The 16532-nt window shown below is 44.7% G+C and overlaps 1 protein-coding gene across 4 annotated transcripts in view; it reads left to right on the top strand.

Moving 5' to 3' along the window:
- PRCP (prolylcarboxypeptidase) overlaps positions 1-16532 on the top strand; it is a 52415-nt gene that overhangs the window by 14484 nt on the left and 21399 nt on the right. The window contains exon 1 of one of the 4 annotated variants that reach the window (XM_053305867.1): positions 8096-8165. The exons of 2 other annotated variants lie outside the window; for them this stretch is intronic. The gene's annotated coding sequence lies outside the window, so the exon portion shown is untranslated. Of the gene's footprint in view, positions 1-8095; positions 8166-16494; positions 16505-16532 lie in introns of those variants that run through there. One more of the 4 variants, XM_053305866.1, reaches the window with a different exon arrangement.

The raw sequence follows: 16532 nt of genomic DNA, 5'->3' as shown, positions 1-16532 counted from the left end.
AAATGATAAAACTAATATAAATCTTTAACCTAGTGGAGGTATAGAGTGGGACTGAGAGCAAAGGGATCCCGGTTCAGATCTCTACTCAGCCATGAAACTCACTGGGCGACCCTTGGCCGGTCAGCTATAAGCCTAGCCTACCTCGGAGGGTTGTTCTGAGCATAAAATGGGAGGGTTGGTAGGAAGAAATTTGCGTACTGCCCTAAACCTCTTGGAGGAAGGGCAAGTTATAAATATAACTAATATTATTTATTTATTATGTATTTATTACATTTATAAACTGACTCATCCAAAGGCTCTGGGCGGTGTATAACAAATTTTAACAGACATAAAAACACACACCATTTAAAAAACAGTGCCAAAAACAATTTAAAACCATTTAAAACTAATTAAAATACAATTTACAAACCTTGGAAGGCCAGGCCAAACAAGTAAGTCTTTAGGGCTCTCTTAAAGGCCTACAGTGAGCCTAAACTGCGGATATCTCCCAGGAATGCATTCCATAGGCCAGGAGCAGCTACAGAAAAGGCCGAGTTCCGAGTCACCACCAGACGTACCGGTGGTAACTGGAGACGGACCTCTCCAGATGACCTGAACAAGCTATGGGGATCATACTGAAGAAGGCGCTCTCTAAGGTAGCCCGGACCCAAGCCATTCAGAGCTTTAAAGGTAATAACCAGCACTTTGTGTTTCGCCTGGAAACATATCGGCAGCCAGTGCAACTGTTTTAAGACAGGCATAATATGGTCTTTCCGGGTTACCCCAGAGACCAAGCTGGCTGCCGCATTTTGAACTAAATGAAGTTTCCAAACTACATACAAAGGAATCCCCTTAATGTTCCCTTAAGCTCTGCAGTCTGAGTTAGCTCCCTCGTTCTAGGTACCATGAGAAAGTAGCAAAGTTCTGAATACGTGTATTGTCAATGTGTTGAACTTAAACCAGGAGCCATTTAGACTTTCTACAGGGCCCTCCATAACACTTCATGGCTCAGGGGGGAGTGTAATTTGGCACAATTGCTCTTGGCTGGGCAAGGTGTGTACAAACATGCAGTTATGTGACATGCTGTACAAGGAAGGAACTTAATGCTAAGGTTCTACGGGGCGGAGGACGACTGTTTGTGAATTTAATCTTGTCTCTTCTTCCAGGAAAAAAATTAAAATGGTTATGATGATGAAATGGTCATTTCATTTTGGGACCAATTTGTCTGGGGCAGCTCAGGAGTTCATAGTGGCCATGACAACTATGGGCCTATTCCAAGTCGTCTCTGGACTGATGCACGCTGCAGGTCACATGCTTGATTTGGTCTTTTACTCTGATCAGGGTGGTATTCCGTGGGTGGGGACTCTTGTGATTTCCCCATTGTCATGGATGGACCACCATCTGGTTAAGGTTAGGCTTACAACCACTTCCCACCTTTCAGGGGTGAGGGACCTATTAGAATTCTCTGCCCAAAGAAGATATTGGACCCAATAGGATTCCAAAAAACCTTGGAGAGATTTAATGTTGGCTCTGCCAGTGATTCTGTTGATGTCCTGGTGGAGAACTGGAACAACATGCTCACCAGGGCAGTAGACATGATTGCTCCCAAGCGTCGCCTCCAACCCGCTTTGAAATTGGCCCCTTGGTATACGGAAAGTCTATGGGGGCAGAAGCGGCAAGGTGGGCAACTGGAGCGCAAGTAGAGAAAGGCTTGACTCGACTCGGACAGATTACGACATAGCGCATATTTAAAGATCCTTGCTCAGGCAGTACGTGTGGCAAAGAAGCGGTTCTTTTCTGCCCGTATTGCATCTGCGAGTTCATGTCCAGCGGAGTTGTCCAGGGTTGTGAGGGGTCTAGTATGTGCTCCCTCTTCCTTGAATCAGAATTTAGAGCCATCAGTTCCCCGTTGTGATGTGTTTAATGAGATCTTTGCAGATGAAATATCTCGTATTCAGGCCGACTTAGATGGAGACGCCACAATTACTGCGATGTCTGAATTGGAGGTGTCCAGCAACTCCTCTTATGGGGTTTGACTGGATTGGTTTCAGTTTGTGACTCCTGAGGATGTGGACAAGCTGCTTGGAGCAATGAGGCCTCGTTGTTCTCGTGATCCTTGTCCAACATGGCTTGTTCTATCTAGAAGGGAGGCTATTGTAGGAGGCCTGGTAGAAATCATAAATGCTTCCCTGAGGGAGGGCAGGATGCCTCCTTGTCTTAAGGTGGCAATTATTTGACCTATTCTAAAGAAGCCTGATTTATATCACTCAGAGTTGAGCAACTATAGACCTGTCTCCAACCTCCCATTGTTGGGCAAGGTAATTGAGAGGGTGGTGGCCTCTCAGCTCCAGACGGTTTTGGAGGGAACTGATTTTCTAGACTCATTTAAAACTGGCTTTCAGGCAGGCTATGGGGTGGAGACTGCCTTGGTTGGCCTAATGGATGATCACCAATTGGGAATTGACAGAGGAAGTGTGACTCTGTTGGTCTTTTTGGATCTCTCGGCGGCTTTCAGTACTATCGACCATAGTATCCTTCTGGAACGTCTGAGAGTGTTGGGGGTGGGAGACACTGTTTTACAGTGCTTCCGCTTCTACCTCTCAAACAGATTTCAGGTGGTGGTGATTGGAGACTGTCGCTCAGGGCTCCATACTGCTCTCTAACATCTGCATGAAACCTCTGGGATAGATCATCAGGGGATTTGATGCGGGATGTTATCAGTATGCTGATGACACCCAGATCTACTTTTCCATGTCAATATCATCAGTAGATGACATAACCTCTCTAGATGCCTGCCTGAAAGCGGTAATGGGCTGGATGAGGGAGAATAAACTGAGACTGAATCCAGATAAGATGGAGGTACTTATTGTGTGGGGTCAGAACTCTAGAGATGATTTTGATCTGTCTGTTCTAGATGGGGTCACACTTCCCCAAAAGGAACAGGCACGCAGTCTGGGAGTGCTTCTGGATCCACACCTCTCCCTGGTATCTCAGGTTGAGGTGGTGGCCAGAGGGGCTTTCTATCAACTTCGGCTAATACGCCAGCAGCGTCCATTTCTTGAGATGAACGACCTCAAAACAGTGGTACATATGCTGGTAACCTTCAGACTTGACTTCTGCAATGGGGCTGCCTTTGTACATAGTCTGGAAACTCCAGTTGGTACAGAATGCAGCAGCCAGGTTGGTCTCTGGGTCATCTCGGAGAGACCACATTACTCCTTTGCTGATGGAGTTACACTGGCTCCCAATAGGTTTTCAGGCAAAATACAAGGTGCTAGTTATAACCTATAAAGCCCTAAACGGCTTGGACCCTGGGTATTTAAGAGAACGTCTTCTTCATTATGAGCCCCACCGCCTATTGAGGTCATCTGGAGCGGTCTGTCTCCAGTTGCCGCCAGCTTGGCTGGTGGCCACGTGGGGGGCGGGCCTTCTTGGTTGCTGCCCTGAGATTGTGGAATGTGCCCCCTACTGAAATACAATCCTCCCTATCTCTGACTATTTTTAAAAAGCATTTGAAAACCCGTCTCTTCACCCAAGCGTCTTCAGCTTTTTAAATTGTTTAGGTTTTAATCTGTATTTGATTTTAAATTATCGAAATTGTTTTAATTTTTTGTGTATGTTTTTAACTTGTTTTTATGTTATTGTTAACTGCCCAGAGACGAAAGTTTGGGATGGTGTACAAATCTGATAGATAAATAAATAAATGATCTCCTCCAACCTTTATCAGTCTTTCTTGTGACAGGAAAGATGTTGACTACTAGATGTTGACTTCCCAGATGTTGACTACATCTCCCATCATCCCCAGCCAAAGGACACTGCAGTGAGAGATGATGGGGGTTGTAGTCACCAACATCTGGTAATCCCTCTCACTGGAAACACTGGTGTGCATATCTCTCCCAGAGTCACCCAGCAAGTATCATGCTGAATGGGGATTTGAACTTGGGTCTCCCAGGTCCTAGTCCAGCACTCTAGCCACTACACCAACTGCCTACCACTACACCAACCCTGGCAACAGGGGACAAGATATCCTTAAGAAGCCAACCTGATGGATTTAATTCACATCTTTCTCTCTAAACTGACAAGTACAGACACTCTTAATCACAAATTCAGCACTCAAATTGCACTGCATGTTTGAGCTCTGTTCTTTCTAGTGTTCTCTAATTAAACATCATAGACATTTATGCACATCTAATTGTACAGTATACAGAAAGTACTGGACACTCAGACTACAACTAAAAAATATCCCAGAGGGTCCCTCAACTCTCACAGACATATTTCTGGCAGGCACAAAAAGCTGCAGAGGAAAAGGGAGAATTGGTAAAAATCACCTTCCTGCCTCCATGCATTCCCGCATTCCACTTGGACAAATCTTTGCTTGGATGCTGCCCATTGTTTGCAGCTAGTTACAGGCATCCAACATTTGCATAACATTTAATATTGCCAAGCCTCTCTGTATGAATACTAAGTGGCACTTAAAATTCACACACACAAAACCTTCCACAGAATAGTTTTATGGCAAATATAGACTATTCTACAAAATATTCTCAAATATAGTGTTCATGGCAACTGGTATGCTTTTGATACATTTTAGAGTAGACCTTTTAGCTTTTTAGTTTGGAGGTTGTCCACCTTTCCTTTTTGTTGTCAGCCTTGCAACTCAACATTTAGGCACAGCAAAAACCACCACTTCTCTGGTGCAGCTGGTTCACCAAATGCAAAAGTAACAGCCAGATAGGGACGTCTCATCATTTACACAGGTAAACTATTCTACCTGTTTACACAGCTGATTTAACAACATTCCCAAAGGACATGGTAGCTGATAAAAGCTCACCAGCTATGTACAAGGACATGATTCAGTAGCCAACATTTTAGTTGATCTGACAATCGGGGGGCTCACCAACCTTTTGGCCTGTTTAGCCACATACTAAGTTCTCTCTCTCTCTGGCTAGAATTATGTCCCTTTCAAGGAGCAGGAGGAACTCATTAAAAGTTTTGCAATTAGGAACCTCTCATGCCTCCTTCACTCACACACACGCACAATTTCCCAGATATTGTTGACAATCATGGCAGTACTAGGCAGCTTTTGCAAGTTATTGAGGGGAGCGAGGAGGACAGGGCAAGAGACGAAAACCCTTTCGTCCTTCACACAAAACCCAAATCCAAGAGCGCAAATCTTCTAATTTATTAGAATTTATCACAATACCTCAGTTCATTTCTGAAATTCAGGATGTTTCTTGATGTACAAAATAGGGCTGATAGGACCTACTTACATTTTCAGCTTGGATATAAAAGCTACCTGAGAACACTGCAAAATACATGGCACTGCCCATTTTGAATAGCACAGTACTGTTTAAAATTACTGGATTTCTTCACAATAAACACAGAAGTGAGAGCCCGATTATTCTCTTTTGGTACGCAGCAGATAGCATCTTTGCCCTGAAGATGTGCGGTCCTGACAGGCACATCTTTATGCAAGAAGAAAGATCTTTGCAGCAAGGGGGGAGACTTGAAATTTGCTCCCCTCCCCCTCTGCTCAGCTGTGCAAGAAGCCTCCTGAAGGCTCTTTACAAACACACAGCCATTCTGCCATTCTAAGAAACGAGAAGCAGAGTCTAGGCTGAGGCGAAGCACGGAAGAAAACATAGACGCAAGAGGGGTGGGGAGAGGAAACAATCCCATCAAGCAGACAGCAGAAAGGGGCGGCTTTAGAAGCGAAAGCAGGTGTGTGTCGGGGGGCATATCCCTCAAGAGGCAAAATCCACCACCCCACCGACAGGAGAATGGACACCTACCTCTCCCACTCGGAGGCAGACTAGCTTAAGGGGTTTGTAGATCGGTATACAAGCGATGATTTTCCAGACAGCATGGGGTGCATTTGCAGAAGTACAAACGGTGATCTGGAAGACTAGAGGCAAATGGAGGAAGAATAAATGGCTTTTTTAAAAATCTAAAAGTACTCTGTTGTGTTCCATTTGCAAGGAATACAGTGAGGGGTGTGTATTAAAGTTTCCTTTATAATGACTTATGGGGAAATCCCAGGACCCTCCCCACCCACCCCTCCTTTTACTTTCATTATTGTTCTGTCCAGGACATAACAAACAAACGATTACAGGTTGGAAGGAACAAGGAAGGAACTCGGGCTGTGGAAAGAGAAGAGGGGAAAGCGGCGGGTGAGGCACGGAGGAGTGTGTGCTGCGGCCGATGGGACCAGGAAGATGAACAATGGGGGCACCTGACCCCAGGATAGAGGACCCTCCAAAGGGCCACTCACCTCACTGTCGGCCACCATCTTGAGCAGCAGCACAGCTTCCCGAAGAGGATGATGGGAGGAGGGAGACATACGGGCTGCTGCTGTAGCCCAAGCGGAAGCGGCGCTCTGGGAAGGGAGGAGTTTCTCCTGGGTTTTCTTTGCTTGCTGCTGCAAAAGAGCAGCTGGGTGGCAGGCTACCTTAAAGGCTAAGCTTGTAAAGAAGGGAGCCCGCCTGTCTAAAACGCAAAGTTGCTTGAACTGCTCATTGCCTCCAGCAGCGACCCCAACAAACTCTCTTGCCCGGACGCTGGGGCGGCTTTAAGCCTGGCTGCGGGAGGACAGCAACAAAAGTTTCCTCGGGCGGCGGCAGCATCCATTTGTGCTCGGCTGTTGCTTCTGGGCTCGCGGGGTGGGTGGCGGGTTTCCTTGGCTTCCCGGGGAAGCTGCCTGCCCGCCCTGGACTCTGGCTGGCTTCTAAGCGCACGGTCGCGGCGCCTGGCTCTGCCGCCACAGCGCTGGGCCCCTTTGAGCGCCGTCTGCCCGAGTTGCAGCGAACGGTGCTTGGGCTCGCCTGCTGCAAGCAATTTCGATGCTGCCTTGAATCGTTCAGCTTCACCCAGGACAGGAGCAAGTGGCGTGCGTCTGCGGGCGGCGCCTTGGCTTTCAGGACGCTATCTCGTTCTTGTGCAAGTGGTCGAGGCGGCTGAGCGGCTGCCTGCACAGGGCGCCCTCGGAGAGGTGGGCAGGGCGAGAGGGAAGGCAGAGGGAGGAGGCGAAGGCGAACCACCCAATCCAGCCGCGCAGAGCTGCCTGGCACCCTCCCTTTCCCCCGCGTCCTGCTGCTCGCATCCGCCGCCCGCCGGGCTTCTCTAGAGGTGGCTGGTGCAGTTGGCTGCTCTGTCGGTCTGTGTGGCGGCGGCAATTCAAACACGAAACCTTTTTTGGGAGAATTTTTGGGGATCGGCAGGGGCACTTTTTGGTGCCCCCCACATGATCCCAGGGAGTAGCGCCCGGGGCACGTGCCCCCCTGCCCCCCCTATCGTTACGCCTCTGCCTGGACCAATATGAACCAAATTGGTTACACTTGAAGGGACACCTCAGTGGCATGGTTTGTGATGATGTCCTCCCCCCGATCCAAGATGGCAGACGTGTGAACATTTGAGGTGTAATTGGGCTAAGTTGTGGACTGCCTAACTGATTTGAACCAAATTTGGTACAATTCTAGTGAATGACAGACAGGGACACTTCAACAGCATGGTCGGCGAAGATGTCATCCAGTTAAAGATGGCGGACACGTGAATGTTTGAGGTGCAAGTGGGAACTGATTAGGACCAAATTTGGTACAGTTGTAGGGACACCTCAAACACATAGTTTGTGATGATGTCATCCACCCCAATTCAAGATGGCGGATGCATGACCGTTTGAGGCACAAGTAGGCTAACTTGTGAATTGCCTAACCGATTTGGGCCAAATTTAGTCCAGTTGTAGAGATAGTGAAAGGAAAGTAGGCAGATTAGTTCTTACTAGAACTGCTTATTTGTCTCCAAGTCACGCTTTATGGCCAGGCATCTTTGTCAAAGGGTGAAGTTTGGAACAGCAAAAGTGCTTGCTAAACACAGCTTTAAGCACAGTGTTGACAAATGGCCAAACTGTCCTTGAGTCAGCAGAGCTCTTAAACATTAAACTTCCATGTAGTGTTACTTTAAGGGACAAAAATGCTAGCTGTTACTGGGCTCTAGTTGATGGACAGCATGACAAGAGGCAAGCAGCAGAAAACTTGCAGACCAAGCACAAAGTCGGTGGGCAGTTCCTAACAGTGCTGGATAAAGGCTTCTTTCTGTTATACAGAGCTGGAACTGATGAGGAGCAGCAAGGCGATTTTGTTCATAAACTCTTACAAAGATGTCCTTTACGTTCTACTGGAACTACTTATGTTGTGAGTAGCTCTTTGTGCAGCTAAAGTAACATTTAGCTTGGTCAACTGTACAGTCTTTCCCATAGAACTGGCACCCCCTGCTGCTGGGAAAGCTGATCATGTAGATCTCGGCCACGGAATCAAGCCCTTTGCAAAAGGGTTGGTCACTTTAAACATTATCCCAATTGCAGAAAGACCTTGTGGCATGTAAAAGTCACTAACATTGGACAGTGGAAGGCAATGGTAAACCTCTCCTGTATTCTACCAAAGACAACCACAGGGCTCTGTGGGCTCCAGGAGTCGACACCAACTCGACAGCACACTCTACCTTACATAGACTGTCACATAATAGTCAAGGAAAAGCCCACTTGCAGGGCATGAATACTGTCATTCAGGAACTCTGATTTATGTTTCTCGTTTCAACATGAGGATGCCCACTCAACACCGTGTTCTTCAAAGCAGTGCGCCCTTGCTTGTGTGTAGCATCTCTGCTGTGTTCCTGTATGTTTCCATGAAGCTTGAATCATAAGAAGTGTGGTGGTGGTGCACTATAGAGGAAAGATGATCACAAACACCTTTATAAACACAAGCAGACCTGATCAGGTTTTAGGCATGTGTAACATAGCTCTTCAGATCCTGGCTTTGGATTTTAAGCTCCTTTTGGGATACAGATCTGCTTTAAAGCAACAAGAGCACTCACCCATGGGGACCAGTGTTCTCTGTAACAGGGATTCCCAGGTCCTGTTGACTATAACTCCCAGCATCCCCAGCTGCAGTGGCCTTCGGCTGGGGATGATGGGAGTTATAGTCAACAACATCAGGGAATCCCTGTTACAGGAAATGCTGACGGGGACTGTGCAATAAATACCATATTTACCCTGAAAGAAAGATGATGCTGAATTTAAGATGGACATCCCCCCCACCCAAGAAAGAGAGCCAGAGAGTACTGCTTCGTCCTCACTAATTTACTTGACTGACATGAAACTTCTAAGCCAAACCACAAACCATAGAAACATGCTGTTTTCACAGGTAGGCTAAAAAAAAACAACCCCCCCCCCCGAAACATATGGAAAACTATGTTCCCGGAAAAACCAAACTCTCCCACTGGAAACCAAGGGGAAGGAGATCTCATTGAGCTACATAAAGCCACCATTAGACACCCCCTGGAGGCTGCCTTGCAAGCTCTTTGCTGTATTTACCCGAAGCGAAGATGACCATGAATTTAAGACAACCTCCTTAAAAAGCAGATATTTAATACAGGTTATACCTGTATTTACTCAAAAGGAACAGGACTCTGAATTTAAGATGACCCCCCAATTTCTAATATCAAAAAACTTGGGGGGGGGGGAACTGGTCTTGGATTTGGGTAAATACAGTACATTTATCTATAAACAGAAAAGGAGAAGGCTTGCAAAGTGCAAGCTGTTTTACTAGCATGTATATCAATATACTGTATTTACCCAAAAGGAAGAGGATCCTACATTTAAGATGACCCCTGATCTTTAAATTAAACAACTTGGGTGATGGTGGCGGAGGAAGAGTCTTCCTTTCAGGTAAATAGGGTGTAATGGAAGAAGGACGATCAAGAGATGTGTTTTATAAATGAGTAAGCCATAGGGGAATAATCATCAGGCAACATCTGTGTATAGGGCTGGCTGTATTTGTAATTAAGACACACGCATGGCTCCAAACAAAAGGAAGCCTGTATCAAACGGACACAGAAAGGCATCCTTAGTTAATCAAAATGTTAGGATGGAAAAAGTTGGTGTTTCATAATGCCATTTAAAAATAGCCATGCATTGTGGACAGATCTCTGGAGGGGCTCAAAAGGTGTCATCATCTGTAGTTTTTGACCTTATAGGACAATAACGTCCATACAACTCCCCTCCACCACCTCTTTTTGGTACTTTGCTGACTCTGTGAGAGGGACACAAACTCTACATGACCGTCAGCGCAATGGGGCTGTCGCTCATCAGAATTACTACCACAATATGTAACCATCCATATACTGTTTCTTGCACCTGCTGAAATGTGGGATCCTTATGCATGGAGAACTGGAATGCCTGCAGGAAAGTAGGAGGAACTGACAGGCTTGGGGTGACCTGTACATATGCCGGTGTTCAAAAAATCTAAAGGGGAAAAAACCTAAGGGGGGCAGCCCCCCTCCAAACTGTCCCCCATGTTTAGCAATGGGATGGGATGTTTGTGTGTTAACAGACAAGCAGGTGGACAAAAGTAATGGAACTCTGTGGTGAGGCGGGAGGGAAGACAGAGCTTAAACTGTAGCAGGAGGGCATTTTATTTATTTTTTAACATTTGTATCCTACTCTTCTTCCAAGGAGCCCAGAGTGGTATACATAAGTTACTAAACATATTTTGCCTACTTTGTTATTATTATTATTATTATTTATTTTAACATTTTATATCCTGCTCTTCCTCCAAGGAGCCCAGAGCGGTGTACTACATACTTAAGTTTCTCCTCACAACAACCCTGTGAAGTAGGTTAGGCTGAGAGAGAAGTGACTGGCCCAGAGTCACCCAGCAAGTCTCATGGCTGAATGGGGATTCGAACTCGGGTCTCCCCAGTCCTAGTCCAGCACTCTAACCACTACACCCCGCTGGCTCGGCTTGAACAACACTCCCTGAAGACGCTCAGAAGCCCTTCTGCTTCTGAGGGGGAAAGTTTCTAAATCTCTTGTTTTCTCTCCAGCCATTTTTGGAGAGCATTTCCAGCTTTGTGTTTCTGAGGAAGAAGGGCTTAGCAAAGGAACTGGGACTGACCACTGTCCCACCCTCTCTGCCACAAAAACATCCAGAAATCAGAAGTTGCATATGAAGGGAGCCCCACGTTACAGCAGGGACTCCGGTCTTTGTTGCTAATTCTTGCGTTTTCACCATGCTCCACCATGGTAGCTTGTACACCAGAGATATGCCGCAATATTTTGTTGTGGGTCCATTCTTGTTGCAAGTATTTCCATCACCCAAACCATCTCAAGTGTGACAATGGCCTGGTTCAGATGCCTCACGGCCCCCGAATTAAACCATGGTTCTGTGCGATCGCTGAGCTTTGGGCTCACACGTTCACAATCCCCTTTGTCCGTGAGGGAAGGAAGGATTCTTTTGATCCTGGTTTAAAACAAGCCAGGATTTGCCATGGTTTCCAAGGCTGGCGAATTGTGACTTGCTTTGCCCAGAACTTGGAAAGATATTCAGTCCCTGGGCTGTTTCTCTAGCACGAATTCTGTTGGGGGGGGGGAAATATATCTAGTCCATGATATCTTGTCGCTTGTTGCTTTTTGTCTAGAAGTGCTCACTTTTGTGACAATTAAGCTTTCGGTGTATGGCACGGGGGAAGTTATGACAAGGAAATGGAGTGGTGAGAACAAAGAGAGCTGGCTTACATGTGGGTCTCATAAACAACATGACACAATTTCCCTTCCTTTAAAGAAAATCTGATTTTAACAATGGATATTTTTAAAGGATATCTTTTTGCTGGAGAACATGGTTATGGAGTAAACACCTCCCCCCCCCATTAAGTTATTGATAACACAAGAAATTGAAGGAAGGAGGTTTAGCATTGCCAGATGAATCATCATGCTTTTTTTCATATCGGCTGGGTGTACTTGCCAGTATCTACAATATTTGGAGCATGCTTGCAATATCGAAAAGTACAGTGTATATGTCCTGATGAAATGATGGGTCTTGTTCGATTTGTTGTGGTAGTGGTTAGAGTGCTAGACTAGGACCGAGGAGACACGAGTTCAGATCCCCATTCAGCCATGAGACTTGCTGGGTGACTCTGGGCCAGTCACTTCTCTCTCAGCCTAACCTACTTCTCAGGGTTGTTGTGAGGAGAAACTTAAGTATGTAGTACACCGCTCTGTGCTCCTTGGAGGAAAAGCGAGATATAAAATGTTAAAATAAATAATAATAATAATAACAACAAAGTAGGCAAAATATGTTTAGTAAATATCTAGAATGAGTTTAGGATAAATGTAAGAATGGACCCACACCACTTGCATCTGTCTTCATAGGCAACTTTTATTTTTCTGTTTTCTGGGTATTTTGGGGGGGGAAGGCACTGGTGCTCAGTCCCAGATCCTTTTCAAACACTGTCCTCCTCAGAAACACAAAGCTGTGAAACCTTGCTCACCTTTCTGCCTCAGAAGCAGAAGGCCTTGTGGCTCTCTTGGTGGAGTGCTTTTCAAGCTGAGATTTCCCACTCTTTTGGTTCAAGCCGTCCACCCACCAACTAGAGTTCCATTTCTTTCACCCACCTGCTTATCCGTTAACTAACCGTCTGAACTCACAAACATTCTGTCCCATTGGCATTCTGTCCTTTAGGGGCAATTTGGGTTGGCTTTTTTCTTTCTTCCTCCCCTTAGGTTTATTTTTCTTCAGGTTTTTTGAACACTGACATACCTGCAGGTCAGCCTGAGTCTGCCGCTATCTCCCAGCTCCTTGTGAGTGCTCTGGTTCTCCATCCATAAAAGGCCAAACTCCAGCATTTTCTGAAGTAGTCTATACAATGGGTTAGATATGATACCGGAGCAACTTCCTAATAGCATCTTTATTAGATTAATGTTGGTTAAGTACTGGGAAATGAATGTGATTCCAACTTTGGAAGAATGTTGGGAAAGGTTGGTGTCTTATCATGGGTAAAATAATGGCTATAAATAGATTTAGAAATGGAAGCTTAACTGCAATGAATGATTTTTCAAATAACTGGAATTGACTGGGCAAGCACTTTCTGAATTATAGACACATTTTCATGAGTTTAAAATAAATGAAGAAAGGTAAGTCTCTTGACCATTGAATATGGAGTGTTTAAAGTATGATATTTATTTCCCTTTTTGCTTGCTTTTCAGTAGTGAGATGACTGTATATAATTTCTAAATCGTATGTTTCATTGTGGATTGTTGAAATAAGGAATTTTAATATAATTTAATACAGCAAATAAATAAATAAATAAATAACTGCCATTGACTGTGGGTTCATTGGCCGATGCCAGAATGCACTTCTCTTCAGTTCTATAGTCCCTTGACAACTGTGTACACACAGCCATTTTGCACATACCAGAGGACAAGCATCCATCAGAACAGAATCATAAGTATCTTACTCAGTCGCTCAGATTCTCTCTCATCTCTTCCTCCCTGCCGTTTCCACTTTTGGAAACGTCTTCTTTTCTTCTTGTAAAAGTAACTGTGGTAACAGCTGTGTTGATCTTTCTTGATCTGAACCAGGAACCAAATATTCAGTTAAAGAGCTATTTGAAAGCGCACAACCAGGTTGACTTCCTTTTTTGATGGGTTTTCACAGTTGCATTTCTTCCTTTCTCGTAGCTTTTTAAAGCTGAAATGTGTTTAAACCCAACCGATCTAATTCTAGACAAGTAACTCTGTTTGTTCAGTGCAGACAAAACAGCCAAGAGTTCTGACACCTTAACTGGGCACAACACTTGTGTTGGCAGTCAAAACCTCTTGTTGGGTGAACTTTCTAAATATTTTCATGTGGTGTCGCTGGAATCTATTTTTATTTTGCTGTGTGTACCGCCCCCCCCCCCCCAGTCCTGCTACGCTGCTTCATTGTGGTGGGGGGTATTCCTGGGTGGGATAAGCAAAGTACGCCTGGAGGTATACTCCCAGTAGAGTCACCCAAAGCACGAAGGTCATCCCAGCTAAAGCAAGCAGTCACCTATATTGGGCAGCAGCGATACAGGAAGGTGCTGGAGGCAAACAATCAACTCAGTGACAACGACAAAGGCATCATTTCATACTGCATAGGAGAAGGCAATGGCAAACCACTCCTGTATTTTACCAAGAAAACCATGTGGATAGACAAAATAGAATGATTGTTGATGTATTGCACCACTGAGAGACCTTAAAGGCCAAGTTGAAGACAGATCATCCTGGAGAGAATCTATCTATGTAGTTGCTAAGAATCAACTCCGACTTGATGGCACTTAATATATTTTTATACCGCCCAAAACTTGCGTCTCTGGACGGTTTGCAACAGGATAAAACAAAAGGAAAACATTAGTTAAAAATCAAAACCAAGAAATTTAAAACACAACAATTTAAAAATTCAAAAACAATATTCTAAAAACAACATTAAAACAATCAAAACAATATTAGTTAAAAGCCTGGGTGAACAGATGCATCTTTAAAGACTTTTTAAAAGTTTTCAGAGATTAATCATTCAATCAGTCAACAATATATATAGGTATATTAGCAATAGCACTTACATTTATATACCACTTTATAGCCAGAGCTCTCTAAGCGGTTTACAATGATTTAGCATATTGCCCCCAACATTCTGGGTACTCATTTTACCGACCTTGACCTTATTGTCAACTTATTAAACGTAAGCCACATTGAGTCCACTTTTGGACAGAAATACAGGGTATACATAAGAAAAATACATTTATTTTATGTGTTGGCCCTTAAGGTGCCACACACCCCTGTCATTTATGCCATTGGTTTTTGCTCTGATGCAGACAATAAATGAACACAACATAGTGTGGCCTGGTTAGTCTCCATAAGTTAACGGGCCCACCCCCACCCCCCAAATCACTAGCCTGGCTGCCCACACATGCAAGTGGTGATCAGCTTTCTCCCAGACTATTGATGTGCCACAAGAACTCCTTCTCATCGGGATAGTAATATGCCTGGAGGCGTCAATCATTTGTCTTGCCAATGTCCTTACCCACTTCAGCCCTACTTACATGACAAGACCTTAATGTATCTTTAAAAAGTTGTATTTCTTATAAAAACAAGATTTGAGAGAGCTTGGCTTTTGTTGGCATGGGTGTGAAAACGGTAGGATATCCTCTGACTTCCTCGATCCTTTTCACAGGGAGAAAATATAGTATGTAGACAGGATGTGGCCTTTTAACCTGTGCCAGGCGTCACTGATGCTTTGTGGCAGGCGGGTGTACAACTTTGGTCCTCCAGCTGTTGTTGGACTACAACTCCCATCATCCCTGCTTATTGGCCACCTTGGCTGGAGATGATAGGAGCCTGTAATCCAAGAACAGCTGGAGGTTCCATATTGTGCATCCTCACTCAATGGGGCAAGTGCTGGAAAGGACTCCCCAGCGCTCCCTGGGCACTTTCCCCAGGCATTGCTGGGGTTCAGTATGGCTCCCTTTCTTTTTAAGGGACCCGCCAGCACTTGGAAAAACACAGCAGTTTGCAGAGGAGAGCAGTGGTTATGGCTGCTTCTGCATGGTGCCAGTGGTGCTGTGTGGATTATTTGGCTTTGGCTATTTGCATCTGAATATTTGCTCAGCCCTAATAGCTTACTCACCTCTGGTGAGTAAGAATCCCCTCCAGGTGACTGTGAAGGACGTTTGTAAACCAGCAAAGGCTAGTTTGATAATTTCTGTCATATTTGGTGAGATTGTTCTTTGGTCACAATGAACTGGAGAAAAATCCTAAGATACATATTTAAAAAAAACCATACGCTGATTTTGTTGACCTATGTACCAATGAATTAACCACAATTAAAAATAGAGAATTTGTTTTATATAACATCATTGCTGCTAGAATTCTTGGTTGGGGGTTCTCAAATGTGGATCCCCTAACGTTGTTGGACTACAACTCCCATCATTCCGAGCAATAAAGGCCTTTGTAAAGGGGGTCATGGGAGTTGTAGTCCAAGAACATTGGGGGACCCATGTTTGAGAACTCCTGGTTTATGCTGAACAGTGATGGAAGCCTAGAAAAATCTAGAAAATGTAAGATTTTGCTCTCATGGCTAAGCTGACTTTCGAATTAAGATGAGAGAGTTTGTTTAATAATTGAGCTCCTCTTATAAACTTTGGAAGATAAAGTATTTACTTCCAAATATTCAAGGTTGCTTTATGGTGAGCATTATTATTATTATTAGTTGAATCTGATTATTACTAGATGTTCTTCAGTAAAAAAGAGAGAGAGATGTATGTGTTTATGTAAATAGAACGTACTGTATATCCTACTTCTCCAGTCATACAGAAACTCAAAGCAGTTCACAAGGGCTACAAGCAAAACAAATACATATGATAAAAGGACAGCAGAATAAAACAAATTAACTAAGTAGCAAGAAATACCCCAAACCTCGCAGGTACAACCAGAAGCTTGGCTAATTGAGAGCCAGCTGCAAAACCCAGGACTTCAGTGATTGTCGAAAATTAGACATGCTGGGTGCCAAGCATCTCTCCCTGGGATGAGAAGGCCCACATCCTAGGGGCCATAACATAGAAGACTTTCTTATGCATCATCAGCAAACAAGCTTTAAGATGAGGTGGGATGTGCACAAGGCCCCCAGCAGTTGGTTTAATTTTTTTTCCAGGCTGTTGACGTACAACAAATGATTTGCAGGTATATATATATAGGCAAAAGGAATGGG

This window comes from Hemicordylus capensis, chromosome 3 (genome assembly GCF_027244095.1).
Source record: "Hemicordylus capensis ecotype Gifberg chromosome 3, rHemCap1.1.pri, whole genome shotgun sequence".
Lineage (NCBI taxonomy): Eukaryota > Metazoa > Chordata > Lepidosauria > Squamata > Cordylidae > Hemicordylus > Hemicordylus capensis.
Note: the sequence above shows the minus strand (reverse complement) of the source record. Positions and strands in the feature narration are given on the sequence as shown.